The sequence below is a fragment of the Dasypus novemcinctus genome, chromosome 25, assembly GCF_030445035.2.
Source record: "Dasypus novemcinctus isolate mDasNov1 chromosome 25, mDasNov1.1.hap2, whole genome shotgun sequence".
Taxonomy (NCBI): Eukaryota; Metazoa; Chordata; class Mammalia; order Cingulata; family Dasypodidae; genus Dasypus; species Dasypus novemcinctus.
The window spans coordinates 58,288,495-58,308,547 of NC_080697.1; the positions used below are offsets into that span (position 1 = coordinate 58,288,495).

Consider the following 20,053-nt stretch of genomic DNA (forward strand, 5'->3'; position numbering starts at 1 on the left):
GTAGGTTGAGCATCTGCTTCCCTGTACAAGATCATGGGTTCAGATCTCAGTACCTCCTAAAAAAAATGTGCAAAAATAGGGAAGATTTGACATGGTTTGGAGGTGGTGGTGGGTAGATTCTGAGACCACTGGCTGTGGAGGCAGATGGACCTAAGGATAAAAGCCCAACTTTTGCCCCATCTCCATCTCCTCACCTCCCAAACCAAGATCACCATTCTTCCTACCATACAGCATGGCATGATAGGCAGCTATAAGACTGTGCGATGACTAAGAAAACATAGGTGATTAATGGATATTCACTGAATCATTGCATTCCCTTGATCCTAAAGTGGTATGTATTGAGCAATTATAGAAGTTGAATTAAATAAAATGCAGCATAAGCACTATCGCATTGCATTTACATGTAGATAGAAATGCATATAGAATTTCAGAAACATTAAAGGTGGTGAAAGTTGGTATAGAATGGAGGAATTGGAATATGATGGTAGCCTCTCTGAAGAACAGAAAAAGGTCACTTAGGGATACTGGGACACTTAGAACATTGGAACGTAAAGGCAGAGAACCAGGCCTCTGGCGTGGAAGGGAGCTCTGCTCAAGGGGCTTCTGGTGGGAGTAGAAGGACCAGGCTGGAGTTCATTGTGGATCGTTTCACATCTTGGAAGGACATCAGTGCACAGCCAAGAACACTAGCCACTAATTTGCACTGCTTAATGCTGAATCAATACTTTTGAAAACCAAAAGTATTTATTTTGAGGATTAAATATTGATACAAATTTGGTACTTATAATTCTCTCAAGAAGCTTATATTAGATAATAAATTTTGTATGCCTGATTTGTTTTGAAAATTTGTAACACATTAAATGGCAGATAAATATAGTCAAGAAGAATAACAAACTTATTAACACCATAATATTAAAACTGTATGAAAGTGAATTTAACTTTTTTGCATTTGTCCTTAATTGCCTCCTTTCTAGGGTTTTGTAATCTTACCACAACCAAGAGGAAACTAGGTGATTTTGCAGTTTTTGGAGTCAAATAGCTGACTCCTGGACAAGGTTGTGTCCCTAAGATGATTAAAACTCCAAGGACAGATTATTATTTTCAATAACAAAAATGGTTTCTTGTGACATGTCATGGCACTCTTAAAACACTGCCTTTTATTGAAATTTTAATAATGAAAATGTGCCTTTTCACATATAATGTGTTCTTTAGGTTTTGATTGGCAGTCAGTTTATAAGTAAGTGTCTTGTCATAATGATATGCTGACTTAATTGCTTGGCCTTATAAACACATATGTATTTCCTGCCTGCATTTTATTAAACTTATTAGGGATTATTTTAATCAATAGAATTTAAATCTTCAAAAGGGTGGAGGGTTGCAACCAGATCCTTTCTAGGACATTGGCTCACTCGTTTATCTTTTTGTGTCTTGGGGTCCCTGTGTTCACTGGTTATTGGTATCACCACATTGAGCAGCTTCTGGGCTCTCCTCTCTGGTTAATAATTGAATCCATTAGGCTGGTCAGTCATTCCTACTTAGAACGCTTCTCATTCTGTTCTTTGCCTGTGATTTAATAAGCTGAAGTTTACTCTATGCCATCTATAGAGACTGAAAAAATTGTATGTATTGAACATGATTTTTTAAAGTAAGAAAAGCAGAGATTTTTACTTTTGATAAAATTCATGACTGTTTTACTTTTAATATTTGTGTGTGTGTGTTCCTCCAAAGAAATATTTGCCTTTCCCAGGTTGTGAAGATTTTTCTCCTGTGTTATCATCTAGGCAGTTTATTTGAAACCATCTCTGTACCTTAAATAAAAACTATGACAATTTTGCTGGTTAAAAGCTTTTACAGTTAGGACTATACACCACCTTGGGTATAATTTTTATGTATGTTGTGTGGTAGGAGTTGATATCCATTAACTGTATTTTTTTAGACAGATACCCTGTTGACCCTGCAGTATGTGTGTAAAGGTTTTCTCATCCTCTCTGGGAAGGGTGGGTAGGGAAGAATTGTTATGCTAAACAAATTATTTCACCTGGGGGTTCTCCAGACTCAGGTCAATCCCATATGACAGCACAATTAGGACAGCCTTGCTGCTTCCCTTGACAGGTTGAGTTTCTCACATTTCAGCCACCTCCTCTTCTGTCCATCTGCACTCAAAAGCCTTGGAAATCACGGCAATGTGCTGCTCACTGGGAAGGGCACCGTTCTCAGGAAACCACTTCACCAAGGCCCCATAGTGTCCACTACTATTCAGTAATTCATTAGAAATGTGTGATTTTATCTTATCTGAATTGTTCATTTAGATTTTTCTTGGTGTGACCTGAGGAAATTTCTTCCACATCCTCACATCCTAAATTGGAAGTGAAATGATCTCATATGTATTTTGAATGAAAATCAGGTCAAATTTGCTAGTTCAGAGGATCATCATTAACTACTGTATGTACCATCCCAAAGTAGATTAGGAGAGGTCTGGGACATAATTTCCCCTGAAGAAGAACTGAGGAAGAATTTGAGGTTAGTAAGATGACCACTGGAGAAGAGGGAATGGTTGTAACTTTGGGCCTAGACTGGTCATGAGCAGAGAGCAATATCCCAGGCTGGAAATGCTGATGGAGATTTATGAAATGATAGGATCGAACAGACTTGTATTTTGTTGTCTATTTTGTGATGCTCTGTAATTCACACCTATTATATAAAAGCTTCAGTTTATAAATCTATTACACATAACTGCTCTGAGTCACTTGGTTTCTTCAGATGGGGTAGGGAGAGAATCACTACTGCAATGTGCTGAGTGAGTCAGAGAAGGTTGGAAAAGAGCAGCTGTGGTGGAGGGCAAGGTGAAGAGCAACTCAATAGAAACAGAAACTTACAGAAAGATTAAATAGGAGAAATGTGCTCTGCAAAGGACTCCTTGGAGGTATCAGGGAAACTAGTGCTTCTCCCATTGGATATGGAGGGGGGAGTCATTCAATTTTGATTATTAAAAAAAGATCAATCCCTTGAAAAAGATGGTCACAATTTTACCTGGTCCTATATCTCTTTCTTTTGGAAAATATCTATTTTCCTCATTGTGGGAGGGAGGAGTGAAGCATACGGAAATTCCCCCATATTTTTTGAGTAACCTTAATATAATCTGAGTTTCTTTTTAAGAAATTAAAATTAAAAGTATATTTTAAAAACAGAATAAACACCACCTGCATGTGACCTTGATGTCTTTCAAACACCTAATGTCCCTGGGCCTCCATTTCCAATTTCAGAAAATAAGGATCATGCTAATAGTTGTGATATACTAATAGTACCTTCTTCACAGGACCTGTTTGGGGACTAAGAGATAATGACAGTGAAAGTCTTAGCACAGCTCCTGGCACAGGGTGGCAGTCATGAAGTGCTAGTTACCATTTTAAAGCAGCTTTCCAAGCCTTCTGTGGCACTGCTGTGTGTAGCACCCTGCTCACTGTCCCCTAGGCAGAAGGGCTGATCTAGCTCCAAATACCCAAAAGCAGGGCTCTCTGGAGGTGTGCAGTGCTGTGTCCTGTCTATAGGCCACACCACTGGCTGGGCTGAGGCTGCTATTCTGTGTTAGGTCAACGACCCATTACTTGCTGCTTTGCTCCACATCATGTGCAAAAGCAGGGGGAGGAAGACTTGAATTCAAGGTATGGATTTGAGCTTAAGGGTTTTCAGTAAAATTCCTACAACTTCAACAAATACTTATTGTAATACCAGGGTTCTGAGTTGCAATAAGAAAGATACAATAGAAAAGAATGTATTGTCTCTGCTTCTGATTTCCAAAACCTTAGGAACTAAACCTTTCAGCATGTCAGTGCTTTTTGGATAGATGAGCCTTTCTACAAGCATGAAAGTTTAAAAACATATTTGAAACATTTTTGCATACAAAGTGCTTTCCTGGTTAGATTACAAATTTCACTTCGATTTCTTCCTATACAGAAACCAGTGCATCTATTTTAATTAGTTGTGCAGCGAAGGGATAAGACAGGAGTATTGGGATACTATTGGGTGGAGCTTTGCAGGCTTGAGGGGCCTAGAGTTGGGAGGATGTGTCAGATGGTCCAAGGAATTGGGGGAATGACTGGGAGGGGGAAAGTGAGCATGGGAGTTTGTCAGGTATGTGGTGGAAATTACAATGTTGAAAAAAACCTTTAGAAAATATAGTAAGGAAGGTTTACTGGTTTAAGTTGTTTGACAGGGGACATCTGGCAGAGGGTGCAGCCAGGGCAGGCTTCTAGGGAGTGTGAGAGTGCTCATCATGTCATAGTGTGTTATATCAGCAGGTGGAGACCCATACAATGGGAGGGAAGGGGCTGTTGTAGCCCCATCCTGTGGAGGCCTGGTGATCTCAAAAGAGGGAAGGGTGTCTCTCAAGAGCATGGTTGGATCCCAATGGGGGAGGACAGGCCGGTGTGTCAAGCCCTCAGCCTCGTGGCAAGTATCTATGAATCTTGTCCTTCAAGCAATGGACTTCTTTGTCACTGTGAGCTCCAAGGGGAGGGGAAGAGAGGAGTAGAATTGTTAGACGTGGGCATCACTGAGAGGCAATAGAAGTGTTCTGCATGATCCTGCAGTGATTGATCCAGGCCATGTTAAATATCACCAAGAAGTTATAAAGGTATATAATCTAAAATGTAAACCATCAGTTAATCATAATGTAACTGATAATATTATAAAAGTGTACAAACTAAAATGTAAACCATAATGGAACCATGGTTGGTAGCTATGTTTCATTATTTGTACATCAGATGAAGGAATGTATCATTCACATATAAAAAGTTCATTACTAAGGAAGAGAAAAAAGGTTTGATGTTGAGTATATGGGAGTTTCCTATATTATATATGTGACAATATTGTGAACTAAGCCTTTTTGAAGACATAATGATAATAATAATAATAATAATAAAGGATGTAGATACTGAGAAATAAATGATTGCCTTACCACTGTACATATAGGGCAACACCTATTACAGTGATTAAAGGCAGCACATCAAAAAATTTTTCTTTTATGTTTTTCACTTTTTTAATACCCCAATTAATTTTTTCCATTATTTTAATTTTTCTAAATTATATATTCTATTTCTAATCTTTGAACCTATCATTACCATATCATTTCCCTGTTAATTGAATTTGGGAATATATTAGACTTCATTGTTGAAAAAGTTTTGGATCACAGAGGGCTTCAACTATGGAGAGCAGGAGCATTGATGTGTGGTGTCACTGATGAGGGGTGCATGGATGGAAGGGAGTTCTCCAGGGCATACATATAGGATATAGAGTTATGTTCAAATATTCCTTGGCTGTTGATATAGGGGAATAGAGTTTCACATGACAACTGATGGAGTGCTGAATTCCCATTCTGGGAAATTCTGTCACACTCCCCAATGGAGCAGCAATAATCCTCCAAGTACAAGGTCAAATACCCGTAAATAAGGAAGGTCCAATTATGAGCCCTTGATACTGATGACTATGTTTATGAGCCTGTGTGCTTGAAATTTCAGCTAGGCCTAGAGCTGCAGGATACCTAAAAGTTATCTCCTGTGAATCTCCATGCTGCTCAAATGTGACCACGCTCTAAGCTAAACACAGCATTTCGCCCAGCATGGGACATGACTCCCAGTGATTAGCCTCCCTGGTACAGAGGGAATATTATCAAGCACCAGCTGGTGATGCAACAAGAAAAAGACCTGAATAAAAGGGGGAAATGGTAAACTCAAATGAGTTTATATGGTTAAGAGACTTCAAAATGAGCCAGGTGGTCATCAGAGTAGGTCACAGTTATGAACATCTCAGCAGGGTCTCAGAGGCAGTCAAGGTAGATACAACCCCAGGTACTGGTGCTCCTTAGGTTACAATGACACCCAGGCCCTACAGTAATGACAGATGGTATATTGCCAGTGGGCCTTACTTTGGAATTTGTGATCCTGAGTGTGATGGAGTGGAACTCAGATGTGACCTCTCTATGCATACCTCTTCTGTCACTTTTACTGAACCTGTGGTAGGTGCTGGAGTTGTTGTATGCTCAGGAGAGTTGAATCTTTGGATTGTCTATGTTCCAGCTGGGCCCTTAGCCTCAGCAGAGTTGCAGAACCTACTCTCTGGTTTGTTGGACTTACCCAGGTCAGCTAAAAGGGAGGTTATAGTGGTCAACCACCACACCAGGGAACTGAGAGCATCTACAACAGCAAACAGGAGAATTCAATCCATTAGCCATATGCAATCTAGGCCTCCTCTCAACTTAGAAGTGGAGTGGACATGGCCATCCCAGTGTACTCAAGAAGGAGGAATAAAATATGGATTAGAGTGGACTTATTGTGTTCTACTATAGAAACATTGTGAATCTAGCAATAGAGGACATCATGTCATTGATGTGGAGACAGTGGCTACAGGAGTTGCTGAAGGCAGGGAGAGGGAAAAAGAGGTGTGATATTGGGGCATTATCAGGACTTGAAGTTGTCCTCAATGTTATTACAGGGACAGATGCAGGATACTATATATCCTTCAGAAGCCACTGATTGGGCTGTGAGAGAGTGTAAACTACAATGTAAACTATAATCCATGCTATGTAGCAATGCTCCAAAATGTACTCTTCAAATGCAATGAATGTACTACCCTGATGAAAGAAGGTGTTAATGTGGGAGAAGTGAGGTGTGTGGGGAGTGGGGTATATGGACTCTTTTATATTTTTTAATGTAACATTTTATGCAATCCATGAATCTTCAAAAATAAAAGCTAATAATAAATTTTGAAAATAAAAGATTTATTTCTCCCCATGTCCATCCCCATTCTTTGGGGCCCACTCTCTTCTTTCTGTGTCCATATGCTGTGTGTGCTTCAGTGTCTACTTTTCTTCTCATTAGGTGGCTCCATGAACCAATTCTGGGACCTTCAGGAGTAGGAGAGAGGTGCTCAATCCCTTGCACCACCTCAACATCCTGATCTGCTGTTTCTCTTATTGTCTCTTCTCTGTGTCTCTTTCTGTTGACTCAACTTGCTATGCCAGCTCTCCACATTGACCAACTCTCTATGTGGGCCTCTTGACTTCACCAGGAGGCCCCAGGAATCGAAATGCAGACCTCCTATATGGTAGATGGGAGTTCAATTGCATAAGGCACATCCACTTCTCCCTTTGCTTTTTAATTCACCTTTTTCCTATACAATTAAAATACTCTTTTTAATTATATATTATTGTTCTGCTGATACATAGGTCATTTATCTCTTAAAAAATTGTCTCACAATATTGGCCATTCTGAGTTCTTATGTTTGTTCTGCATTTTTTTTTTCTATCTCCTTCATCATGACCAGGTTTCTAGACTTCACTTGTCTCAGGTAGAATGGCTTAATTTCTGCTTAATTCTGTTATTTAAAATCTAATGAGAGAATATTAATGTGCAACCTGGAAAAATTATAAAGGACTTTTATCAGGCCTGGGTAGACCACATGGGCCCTAAGGAATTCCCAGGAGGTCCTCAGTTCCATGCTCAGGCATTTGTGCCACTCCTAGCCATCTGCACCAAATTTCCCATGTAATACCCAGAGGCTCTGCACAGCACGATCACACCTCTCTCTTCACTTAGTCATTCAGAGCACCGAGGCAGAAGTCACCTATTGTGAAGAGGTGGAGGCTAAAGTCAAGAGCTACACGTTGGCTTGAGGTCTCACAGCAAATAGAAGGCTGGACACTGGGCTGTGGTCATGTGAAGGGCCCTGTCCAAGGAGGCTTTCAAAGGCAATTTCATGAGCACAATCTGAATTGTGATCACTAGTTACTGGGTATCACCACATTGAGCAGCTTCTGGGATCTCCTCTCTGCTTAGGAATTGAATCCATTACGCTGGTCAGGGGTTCCTACTTAGAAACGTTCTCATTTCTCTTTGCCTATGATTCACTTAAGCTTTAGTTTACTCTATGCCATTTATACAGACTGAAAAAAATACTTATTGAACATTTTTGTTTAAAATATGATAAATATCCATATGTATCAATGACTTTCCACTAATTAAAATTAATGAAAATTAGCAGTCTATCGTATCTACCTTTCCTTTGAATCAACAACCACATTTTGTAAATTTTATAGTGATGTCCTCTTTAGAATAGCATTATGAACATGTAGAATTCTTTAGATTCAAACTGACTGATGAACCCATTAATTTCTTTTTGTTCTTTTTTAAATTTAATTGATGTCTGATGCTCAAATTGTGGATCACTGGGGTGCAAAGGCAGATTCCTCTTAATGTGAACCATTCAGGACAGAATTCACAATAAAATTGGACAGGACAGATAAGCCATACCAACTCAAACAAAAATAAATAAATAAAGGCCAAACACTGAGGCTAATACTTTAACTTTATTTGGATAGAGAAGTAAGGAAAAGCACAAAGTATACAGAGTAGAATCGCTCTTTTCAAGATCTTCAGATTGGATTTTGCACTGTTTTGCATCTCAGTTGACATTGCTCAGGGACAGCAAAACCTGTATCAGTTGCCATTGGGTTTATAGGTCCCCACATGTCACTTCCAGATCATGCAGAGCCCAGTTCTGCAATAGCAGGTGAGTCTCTGCTGAGGGCCTGGGAAGGGATGGGATGTGCCAGGCACAGTGGGAAATGAGGGAAAGAGGAGAGGCAGAGCAGACCAGGGAAGATGCTCTAAGAAGTGACATGTGTGCTACTACTCAAAAAACATACACCATCCATAAATGGACAGAGAATTTATATGTTTGTCATAAAGCAGAAGTAATCTTACTAGGAGTTGCTCATAAAGGATCTCATTCTTTAACCCTTCTTGTCTATGATTTACAGGCTTATGACAACCACTATGATACAGCTCCCAAAATCAGAATAACTCGTCTCTCATTCCAACCCATCCAAATACACCAGCTTTTGAGCCCAGCCTGCAGGTGCTAAGGAGCAACTTGAAGACGCTGCTTTAGCCTCAGACCCTGAAGCTGCTGAGGCTTCCACTCACACCTGCTGGAACCGAAACCTCTGGTGTTCCAAGAACCCAGAAGAGTCTCTATCTTGAAGCCCTCACTTCCTAATGTTATCATGGCTTCATGGTGGCACCTCTGGGCTCTCACCTGCAGCCTCTAGAGTGGCCCTTTCATCCCCCAGAAAGAAGATGGCCACATCATGGTCCTGGGCCTCAGGCTCCTCCTCAGTGCTTTCTCCAAAGGGCTCAGCATGGGTCAGAAAGGCCAACAGGAGAACAACAGAGAGGACAGCGAGGGTCCTCATGGCTGAGAGTCACCTGGGGGTCATCCCTGGACAGGAGAGCAGGAGGCTGAGTGTGGTGGAGAGGGAAGAGGTTCAGTCCTGCATTTATACAATTGTCAGTATGTAAATGTGTCAATACTTGAGGGATGGGTGGCCAGCCCAAGGTCCTCCTGTCACCTGCCTCATTGATGTCCCTCTGATCTGGCTTCTCCCTCTACTTACAATATACATCTATTTGCTTGGTGTCCATGTTTGTTTTTCAGAGGTGATGCTGTTTTAGGAACTTGATAAGTCTCCCTGCTACTCATCTGTTCAAATAATTACCAGTAAAATATTTGTGTGTATGCTATAAAACAGTCTAGAAACATGGGAGAGTGTGGGCTATGATGTGGACCATTGACTATGGGGTGCAGCGATGCCCAGAGATGTACTTACCAGGTGCAATGGATATGTCATGATGATGGGAGAGAGTGTTGCTGTGGGGGGAGTGGGGGGTGGGGGCAGTGGGGTTGAATGGGACCTCATATTTTTTGAATGTAATACTTTTTTAAAAAATGAATAAAAAATTTAAAAAAAAAACAGTCTAGAAAAAGAGAAAAATTACTCCAAAGAGGCAATGATCAAACTGGCATTGGACTTTGCCCTTGCAACATTGGTTACTAGGTGGCATTTGTAACATTTCTGAGGAAAAAAATAAACTTGAATGGAGAATTCTATGCTGAGACAATACATAATTCATATTTATGGGAGCAAATGGTCTTTTTCTTTTTAGATGTTCACAACACAGGAAATGTACAGTACATGAATATTTTTGAAAAGGAAATTGCTCAAGGATATACTGCAATAAAATAAAGAAGAATCCAAGTAAGAAGAAGACATAGGAATAGAAACAGAGTTGAAAAAACTCATTAAATTGTTAATATTTTGTTTAGATTAATTTTCCATTAATGGTTGAAAATAGGGTTGGACGTTTTAATACTGTTGTTAAAAAACACTATTAAACAAAGTAGGTGAAATAAAACAATATATGAATTGACATTTGGAATTAGAATTCCCCAAAAATCCAGCAAACCATGGGAATTTATCAAGAAAGAAGAGAAAGTGGGGATTATGGATAATGATGAGCTCAATATGAAGATACTCAAATATATGTTAAAAGGTGTAATGTTGACCGATGAAATCTGCATGACTAAGATATATAATAAATAAACAAATGCAGTGGAAGGAAGGATTGTTAAGTAGATAGGAAAAAGGAATCAATTCATTTTGCTTAACTAAGAAAGAAATAGGAATTATAATGGAAAAGGTAAACAAAATACCATTCACCCCACCTCCTCCTTGTGCATTTCCTTTTCTCCTCTTGGATTGAAAATTCCACTGAGTTAGTGGTTGGCACCAAGGAAGAGGTACAGCCATGCCTGGAATAAGAATTTGAAGTGATGAATGGACAGCAATGACGGCTGTCCAATGCCCATAATCTCAGCTTTTGCTGTCCAGTTGTGCAGTCCTCACTGTACCCTGCTGGGCCTGGACACCTACTTGGCACTATCTCAATCCACCATGCCTTCCCCTTCCTTTTATAATGTTCCCGAGCTGTGCATACACAGCTCCTATTGCTTCATGGGCTGCATCTTTTGGATGTTTTCTGAGTCTTCATGAGCTGAGCTGAGGCTGGGTGGGGAGAAGACATGCATAAGGGGAGTTTATTCCAGTTATGATCATACTCCGTGGTTTCTGCCATGTGTGTCATCATCTCCCAGATTCCTCTTGTGAAATTTCACCTCAGCCTTTCTTCATGCTTCCCTGACCCCAATTTAATGAGGTGAGTCTAAAATGGCTTAAAAATATTAACTTCCATGCTTTTAACAGGTAGAATCTAGCATTCTCACAAACTCAAAGTGCCTGTGAACCCATGTGTTTGGGATCAGGTCGCTCTCAGCTCACCTTTCAGCCTTAAACACAGCCCTGCCTCAGAACCTCCCTCTCCTCAGCTTCTTCCTGGGAAAAGTATTTCTAGGGCTCTCTAGTGACATTTTGGAAAAGTGGTTAGTGTCTAAATGTGTTTATGAATAATAATTAAGAATAAAATACCTTTTTTTTTTTTGTAGCAGGGCAACCATGGCCTACCATCTTCGACCTCAAACCTACGGTCATTTTAAAAAAATCTGAAGACTCATGCTTCTCCTCCACCACTTTGACCCACTCTTGCCTCTCCTAATCCAAGACCAGGAGAGAAGCAGCACACCCACCCCCATCTGGAAACCTACCTAAAGATGGTATGAATTCCCAGGACCTGTGATTTAGGAATTCAGAAAGAAAATGAACGTGGCTGTGGTGAGAAGTACAGTGAAAGGGACATGGTGTGAAAGGAGAAATTAGACATTTACAGAAGGTACATTTGGAGAAGTTTGTATTCCAGGCTAGTTCAGGAAATAAAAGGTGCTCAGCTGTGCCCCTTGAGATGCTAATGGTCAAGCTCATGGGGAAGGAGAGTTTATGAGCCTTTAGCAAACAGGAACAGCAGGTGTGTACATGGAGCTGCTATTCCTAGACCAGAGGAGCACTGGAGGTTTGAGCCATCCAACCCCACAGGCTCCTTCACTCTCAGCAAAGTGCACATCAAACATCCTAGGGCAGACCCTTCTCAGGAGTTTATTCCTCTCTGATCCTGTTCTGCTCTGACCTGTATCAAGGCAGAGCTCGTATCTGCTTGACTCCTGCTCCGCATCAAGGATGCTGATGTCCAGGTGGCCCACAGCCATGAGGACTCTCCCTCTCTCCACCATTCTCCCATGGCCCTGAGGCCAGCTGAGCCTCCAGGAAGAAAGTTGAGGTTCCTGCAAGGAAAGGCCCAGGACAGAGGGCACAGTGTGGCAGCTCCTCAGCTCTGGAGGCTTCCAGGGATGGACGAGATCCCATTTGGGGGGTTCCAGGCCCAGGTGTGCCCTTAAAAAGCCATGGCATCATGAGCAAGTGACAGGCCCCTCCAGCCTCTGCTCTTTTCTGTAAGCTGAGGCCCTTGGAAAAGAGGCTCCCAGCAGCTCTTGGGGCACTAAAGGTGCTGGCTCCAGGGTGTGCATATGAGGTTCAGCAGCTGCAGTGCTGAGACTAAGGCAGGTCTAGGTGAGGAGCTCATGGGCACTGGGGTTGGCATTTCAGGGCATCTGTGTGTGTGTGTGCTGGGTGGTGTGTGCACGCTCATCTGTGTGTGTTTGTAAGTGTATGGAGGGAAGATTACTTGGCCCAGTGGTTAGGGCATCTGTCTACCACATGGGAGGTCCACAGTTCAAACCCTGGGCCTCTGTGACCCCTGTGGAGCTGGCCATGCACAGGGCTGATGCACGCAAGGAGTGCCATGCTACATAGGGGTGCCCCTTACATAGGGGAGCCCCATGCACAAGGAGTGCACCCTGTAAGGAGAGCCACCCAGTGGGAAAGAAAGTGCGACCTGCCCAGGAATGGCGCCACCCACACAGAGAGCTGATGCAGCAAGATGATGCAACAAAAAGAAACACAGATTCCCATGCTGCTGACAACAACAGAAGCAGACAAAGAAGATGCAGCAAATGGACACAGAGAACAGACAACTAGTGAGGGGTCGAAGGGGAGAGAAGTAAATAAATAAATAAATAAATATTTAAAAAATAAAAAAATAGTGTATAGAGGGGCAGGGGTTGGTAAGGTGGAAACCTTGGCCTGTTGTGAGTCCAAGTATGTGTATCTCTGAGTGAGTGTGTATAGGTGTTAACAGGAAACCAGCGAGAGCCCAAACGTGAGAAAGACCCACATCCTGAGTGACTGGCCCATGACCAGTTAAGTGTCCTTTTCCTGCTCTAATAGGACCTGTTTCCCAGGTGACCTGTAGGCAGTGATTCCTTCCCTGGGCTGCTCCATGTCATGACCCTCCTGCTCACCCATGTCCCCAAGCCTCGCAGTGGGCCAAACACACCCCTTCTTTCCCAGGCTTTTGGAAGAGACCCTCCTGCCACAGCAGACACTGAAGGAGCAATGGCCTGAGCCCCTGACTCAGGGAGCAGCCCCTGCAGGCTCTGCTGCTCTGAGCTCTGCCAACTAGAACCAAAGCAGTGCAAGGTTCCACCTGAAGGTGTGGAAATAGCAGTTGTACTTCATGTCTTTCTCTCTCCAAATTGAGTTTTACCCATAAGCCCAGTGTGTGTGGATCTTTTTAAAATTATTTTTTACATGACATGGTAAGTTTATATTCTTCCAGCCATTGATAGATGAGGTCAATGCTGTATCATCCATGATTTTGCTTGACCCCTGATGATGCTCACCTACAGCCCAGTGTTTTTCCAGGGGGGCAGTGTCCTCAATTATTCGAAGTGCAGCTACAAGAAAGAGGGAGTAGGGTGAAAACTCCCTGGGAGAGCTTGATGACTTATCTGAGCAAAAAGTAGTAGGAAATGCAAAGATGTGCCTTTGAGGTGGTAGGAGATGTCAGCATGAATTGAGGGACAGAGTGGTGGTGACATTGGGGACACATGAACACAGTGAAAGGTAAGTCTTTCCACTGCCCAGCCTCCTTCCCACACACTTACATCACCCCAGGCTGGTGTCCCTATCACCACCACCATCATCATATGACTAATGCTTTTTAAGCACCTCCTCTTTCCAGCACTTATTCCTGAGCATCACAGTTAATCTCACAACCATCTGTTGAAGTAGGTTCTGTCACTTATGTTACAAATGAAGGAAATGGAGCACAGGATGGTCAAGTATTTTAGTTACATCTACCTGCTTAGATGCAGCCTTGGGGTTTTCTCTGAGGTCCTGTGATTCCAAAACCTGTGCTGCAGAGCCTTTGTGAGAGTGCCTTTGCCCCCTGGTGGAGCTGCAAGGAACACTTTGCACATGTATTTCCGTGGATATATGTTGTAATTATTTTGGAGAAATCCCCAGATTTGGAATTACAGGATATAAGGTAGGTATCCATTTAGATTTATTCAAATCATTCATATGTCCAAAGGGGTTGATAAATGTGAATCTGTAGGACAGGCTGCAAATGGGAAGTTTGATGAAGATGCCATTGAATTCCCCAGGAGAATCTGTCTGTGTGAAGTAGAGTTTATAAAGTCTCCTTTCTGACTGCTGAAATCCTTTAAGGTCTCTACCTCCTTTGTCCATAGTGGATGTAGTCAGCCACAGATGCAATCAACTGATCAATGATTGAAGTCCATCTGCTACATAAATAACTATCAAGTGAAGGCTGCTTGACCAAACAACTGGCCAACATAAGACAGCCAAGTTGACTCATGAAATTAACTCACTGCTGTTCACATCTGATGCAGTAGTTGCACCACTCCCTCCAGTGGAGCCAGAGCTCCAGGTCTCTGGGTCTGTCCTCCCCCATACTTGATATTGTTACTCTTTCAAGTTCAGCTGTTTTAGTGGCATCTCACTTTGGTTTTAATATTTGCTGTTCCCTAATAACAGAGTGAAACATCTTCTTGATCATTATACCATATATCAGGATATATTGTATATTAATATATACTTATATTAATATATCCTCTTTTGTGAATGTCTAAATCTTTTGCCCATTTTTGCTAAATTAGAAGTCTAAGTAATTTTTGTTTTGATTAGTTCATCATATAATGTATATTCTAGGAACAAATCCTTTGATATCTGTACTAAAAGTATTTTCTCTCATTTCATGGCTTGCCTTTTATTTTGAGGAGCAGAGGTTTTTAGTTTTGATGAAGTACAGGAATTTTTTTTCTTTTAATACTTTTTATTGTGTTCCTCCTAAGAAATATTTGACTTTCCAGGTTGTCAAGATTTTTCTCCTGTGTTATCATCTAGGCAATTTATTTGAAACCATATCATTATCTTGAATAAAAACCATGACAATTTCACTAGTTAAACTTTTACACTTAGGAGTATACTCCACATCGGGTGTAATTTTTATGTATGGTTGTGGTAGGAGTAGAGGTTCACTATCTGTATTTTTTTATAGATAGATACCCTGTTGACCCAGCAGTGTTTGTTGCAAAAGTTGTCTCATCCTCACTGGGGAAGGGTGGGTGGGGAAAAATTCTTAGGCTAAACAAATTATTTCAGCTGGGGTTCTCTAGACTCTGGTCAATCCCATATGTCAGCACCCTAAGGACAGTCTTGCTGGCTTCCCTTGACCAAGTCAAGTTTCTCACATTTTAGCCACTTCCTCTTCTGTCTGCCTGCACTCAGAGGACTTTGGGAATCACTGCAATGTGCTGCTCACTGGGAAGGGCACCATTCTCAGGAAACCCCTTCACCGAGGACCTGCAGTGTCCACTACTGTTCAGTAATTCAGCAGATATGTGTGATTTTATGTTATATAAATTGTTCATTTAGATTTTTCTTGGTGCCACCTGAGGAAAAGGACTTTCATGTCCTCAATCCTAAATTGGAATTGGCATGATCTTGTACATATTTTCAATGACAACCAGGGCAATTTTGGTAGTTCAGAGGCTCATCATTAACTCCTGGAAGTACCATCCCAAACTAGCTTAGGAGAGGACACGGATGCTGTGACCTGTGTGGGTGAACAGAGAACCTAAGGGGAGGTGACAGGAACTTAAGAAAGACAGAGAGACAAAGACAAATTTAGAGGGGACAAGTTGGGCCAGGGCTAGCTGAGTGCAAATCCAAGGTCCTGAGCTGGCACCACAAGCTTTATTTAAAGCAGGTAACTAGGTCACTGTTCTCAGAGCAGGGGCCTTCAGGCTTGAAGTTCTTTGAGGAGGGTTTTTTGAGTTCTTTCTTATCAGGACACCAGCTCCTTTCTCCTTACTTGCAGGTACAGACATGGTTGACCACACCCTCACCTCTCTGCTCACACTGATCCTCCTTAGCAAGAAGCTTGAGAACCGCACATTACTTCGGGGACTCATACACTTCCCTTTGCTCTCTAACCCTCATGGAGAAGACAAAGCAGACAGTTCCAGGAAATAACCAGGTATGAAGGGACAAAACTACAGCTGTGCCTTGTGGAAATCCATCAGTTACTTTGGGACTTTTTCAGAGTACAGATCTTGCTCATGAAATAGCCTTTGAGAGCCTCCTTGGACAGGCACCTCTAGGCATGGCCACAGCTCAGTGTCCAGCCTTGAACTTCCTGGGAGGCCTCAAGCCAGTTGCATCAGCTCTCAAATTTTGCCTCGAACTCTGCACATTCGGTGCTCTGAATGATTAAGTGAATTAAGAGACATGACTGTGTTTTGCAGAACCTCCGGGTACTGCATGAGGAATTTGATGCAGATGGCTTGGAGCAGCATAACTGCCTGAGCCTGGAGCTGAGGAGTTCCTGGGAATTCCTTAGGGCCCACGAGATCTGCCCAGGCCTGATAAAAGCCTTTGTAATTTTTCCAAGTTGTACTCTTAATCTTCTCAAATCAGGGTTTTTTTTTTTAAAGATTTCTTTCTTTCTCTCCCCCCGCCACTCCCCCCCCCCCCGGTTGTCTGTTCTTGGTGTCTATTTGCTGCATATTCTTTGTCCACTTCTGTTGTTGTCAGCAGCATGGGAATCTGTGTTTCTTTTTGTTGCATCATCTTGCTGTGTCAGCTCTCCGTGTGTACGGCACCATTCCTGGGCTGAACTTTCTTTTGCACTGGGCAGCTCTCCTTACAGGATACACTCCTTGCGTGTGGGCTCCCCTATGTGGGGGACACCTCTGTGTGGCACAGCACTCCTTGTGTGCATCAGCACTGTATGTGGGCCAGCCCCACATGGGTCAAGAGGCCTGGGGTTTGAACTGTGTACCTCCCATGTGGTAGACGGATGCCCTAACCACCGGGAAAGTCCACCACCCACATCAGGTTTTAATAGCAGATTTAAGCAGATTTTAAGCCTACAGGGCAAATGGGAGAATGGCAGTGGAGAGAGTGAGGGTCCTTGTGGCAGTGGGCCACCTGGACCTCAGCATCCTGGATGGGACAGCAGGATGCTGAGCAGATACCAGCTCTACCTTTATACAGGTCAGAGCAGAGCAGGATCAGAGAGAAATAAACTCCTGAGAAGAATCTGCCCAAGGACGTTTGATGTGCACATTGCTGAGGTGAAGGAGCATGTGGGGTTGGAGGGCTCAAACCTCCAGTGCTCCTGTGGTCTAAGAATAGCAGCTCCATGTACACACCTGCTGTTCATGTTTGCTAAAGGCCCATAAACTCTCCTTCCTCATGAGCTTGACCATTAGCACTGCAAGGGACACAGCTGAGAATCCATTGTTTCCCAGACTTACCTGGAATACTAACTTCTTCAAAGCACCTTCTGTAGATGTCTAATATGTCCTTTCAGATGATTTCTTTTCACTGTGCTTCTCAGCACAGCCACATTCATTTTCATCTTAAATTCCTAAATCACAGGTCATGGGAATTCATGGCATCTATAAGTAGGTTTCCAGATGCGGGTGGCTGTGCTGCTTCTGCCCTGTCCCTGGATTAGGAGAGGCAAGAGTAGGTCAAAGTGCAGGAGAGAAGTGTGAGTCTCAGGCTTTCTTTTGACATAGAGGGTGGTTTGACATAGAGGGTGGTAGGCCATGGATGCTCTGCTGAAAAAGAAAGGTATTTTATTCTTAATTATTACTCATAAGCACAATGAAACACTAAACACTTTTCCAAAATGTCACTAGAGAGCCCTAGAAATACTTCTCCCAGAAAGAAGCTGAGGAGAGGGAGGTTCCGATGCAGGGCTGTGTTTAAGGCTGAAAGGTGAGCTGAGAGTGACCTGATTCCAAACGCACAGGTTCACAGACACCTTCTGGTTTCTGGGGAATGCTGGATTCTACCTTTTAAAGACCTGGGTGTTACAATTTTTCAGCCTCCATTTTTCTTTCCAGATTTTAGACTCACCACATTAGATTGGGGACCAGGGAAGGAGGAAGAAAGGCTGAGGTAAAATTTCACCTATAAAAGAAGAATCTGGGTGATGAAGACACACATGGCGGAAGGCATGGAGTATGGTCATAACTGGAATAAACTCCTTTTATGTGCTATCTTCTCCCACCCAGGCTCAACTCATCTTGTGAAGACTCAGGAAATGGCAGAAATGCAGTTTGGGAAGCAATAGGAGCTGTGTACACAGAGATCAGGAATGGCATAAAAGGAAGGGGAAGGCATGGTGGACTGAGACAGTACCAAGTAGATGTCCACAGCCAACACGGTAGAGCGAGGACCACACAACTGGACAACAAGAGCTGCAATTATGGGCACTGGACAACAATTGTTGCTGTCTATTTGCCAGTTCAAATGCATATTCCAGGCATGTCTGTACCTCTTCCTTGGTGCCAACCACTCCCTTAGTGTTTACATTTCAGCAGGTGATGCTGATGATGACAAAAACTGTAAGTACAAGAAGAATATGTTTTGAGTTTTCAGGTACTTCTATAAACACTTCACACATTTTTTATTATTTTATCCTAGTAACCACAAAATGAAGATAAAGATAAGAATAAAAAGAAACCTGAGGGGCAGAGCAGTATACCTTCCCAGACTCACACAGACAAGCACAAAGATCTCAGCAGACCAGGTCCCTGCCCTCATGGCACTTACAATCAAGTGAGGAGAATGGGAATCGCACAGGCAGGTGGTGGGTTGAAAGGCCCTCCTGGCATTTTGTTTGCATTTTTTATTATAATTCCTGACTTTTTCTTTCTTAGTTAAGGAGAATGAATTTATTTCCTTTTTCCTTCATTCTTATCTTTTCTATCTTCCACTGCATCTGTTTGTTTATTATATATCCTAGTTATACTAATTCAATTGATAAACATTACAACTTTTGACAGATATTAAATTGAGTATCTTTATATTGAGTTCACCAATATTCATAATCCACACTTTCTCTTCTTTCTTGATAAATTCCCATGCTTTGTTGAATTTTTGGTGAATTTTAATTCCAAATGCCAATTCATGTATTGCTTCATTTCACTCTACATTGTTTAATGTTTTTATAACAACAGTATTAAATTGTTCAACCTTATTATCAACCATTAAAGGAAAAACAATCTAAACCAAATATAGTTTTAATGAGTCTTTTTTCAACTCTGTTTTCAACTCTTGTGTTTCTATTCATATGTTTTCTTCTTACTTGGATCCTTCTTTATTTTATTGCAATATATCCTCAGCCATTTCCTTTTCAAAACTATCCATGTGCTGTACATTTCTTGTGTAGTGAACATCCAAAAAAAAAAAAAAGACCATTTGCTCCCATAAATATGAATCATATATTGTCTCAAAATAGAATTCTCCATTCAAGTTGTTTTTCCTCAGAAATGTAAAAATGCCACCTGGTCACCAGTGCTGCAAGGGAAATGTCCAATGCCACTTTGAGCATTGCCCCTTTGTAGCCAATAACTCTTTTTCCAGACCATTTTACAGCATCCACCTTCAAATAATTTTACTCATAAATATTCAAACAGACAAGTACAGGGAGGCTTATCAAGTTCCTAACAAGCATCATCACCTCTGAAAAAGAAACATGAACACCAGGCAAATAGATGCATATTATAAGTGGAGGGAGAAGCCAGATCAGAGGAACATCAAAGTAACTCAGGTGACAGGACGACCTTGCGCTGGCCACCCCACCCACAGGTATTGACGCATTTAGGTATTGACACATTTAGGTACTGAAACAACTATAAATGCAGGTCTGAACCTCCTCCCTCTCCACCACACTCAGCCTCCTGCTCTCCTGTCCAGGGCTGACCCCCAGATGATTTTCAGCCATAAGGACCCTCGCTGTCCTCTCTGCTGTTCTCCTGTTGGACTTCCTGACCCATGCTGAGCCCCTCGGAGAAAGCACCAAGGAGTTCCCAGCCCAGGAGCCCT

The 20,053-nt window shown here is 42.1% G+C and overlaps 1 long non-coding RNA gene across 1 annotated transcript; it reads left to right on the plus strand.

The window, feature by feature from the left end:
* The first annotated feature begins 16,059 nt into the window (after positions 1 to 16,059).
* LOC111762608 (uncharacterized) lies at positions 16,060 to 19,192 on the plus strand. Its single transcript, XR_002795688.2, has 3 exons — positions 16,060 to 16,187; positions 18,238 to 18,570; positions 18,650 to 19,192. It is a non-coding gene; the product is annotated as an uncharacterized lncRNA (long non-coding RNA).
* Positions 19,193 to 20,053: the final 861 nt, after the last annotated feature.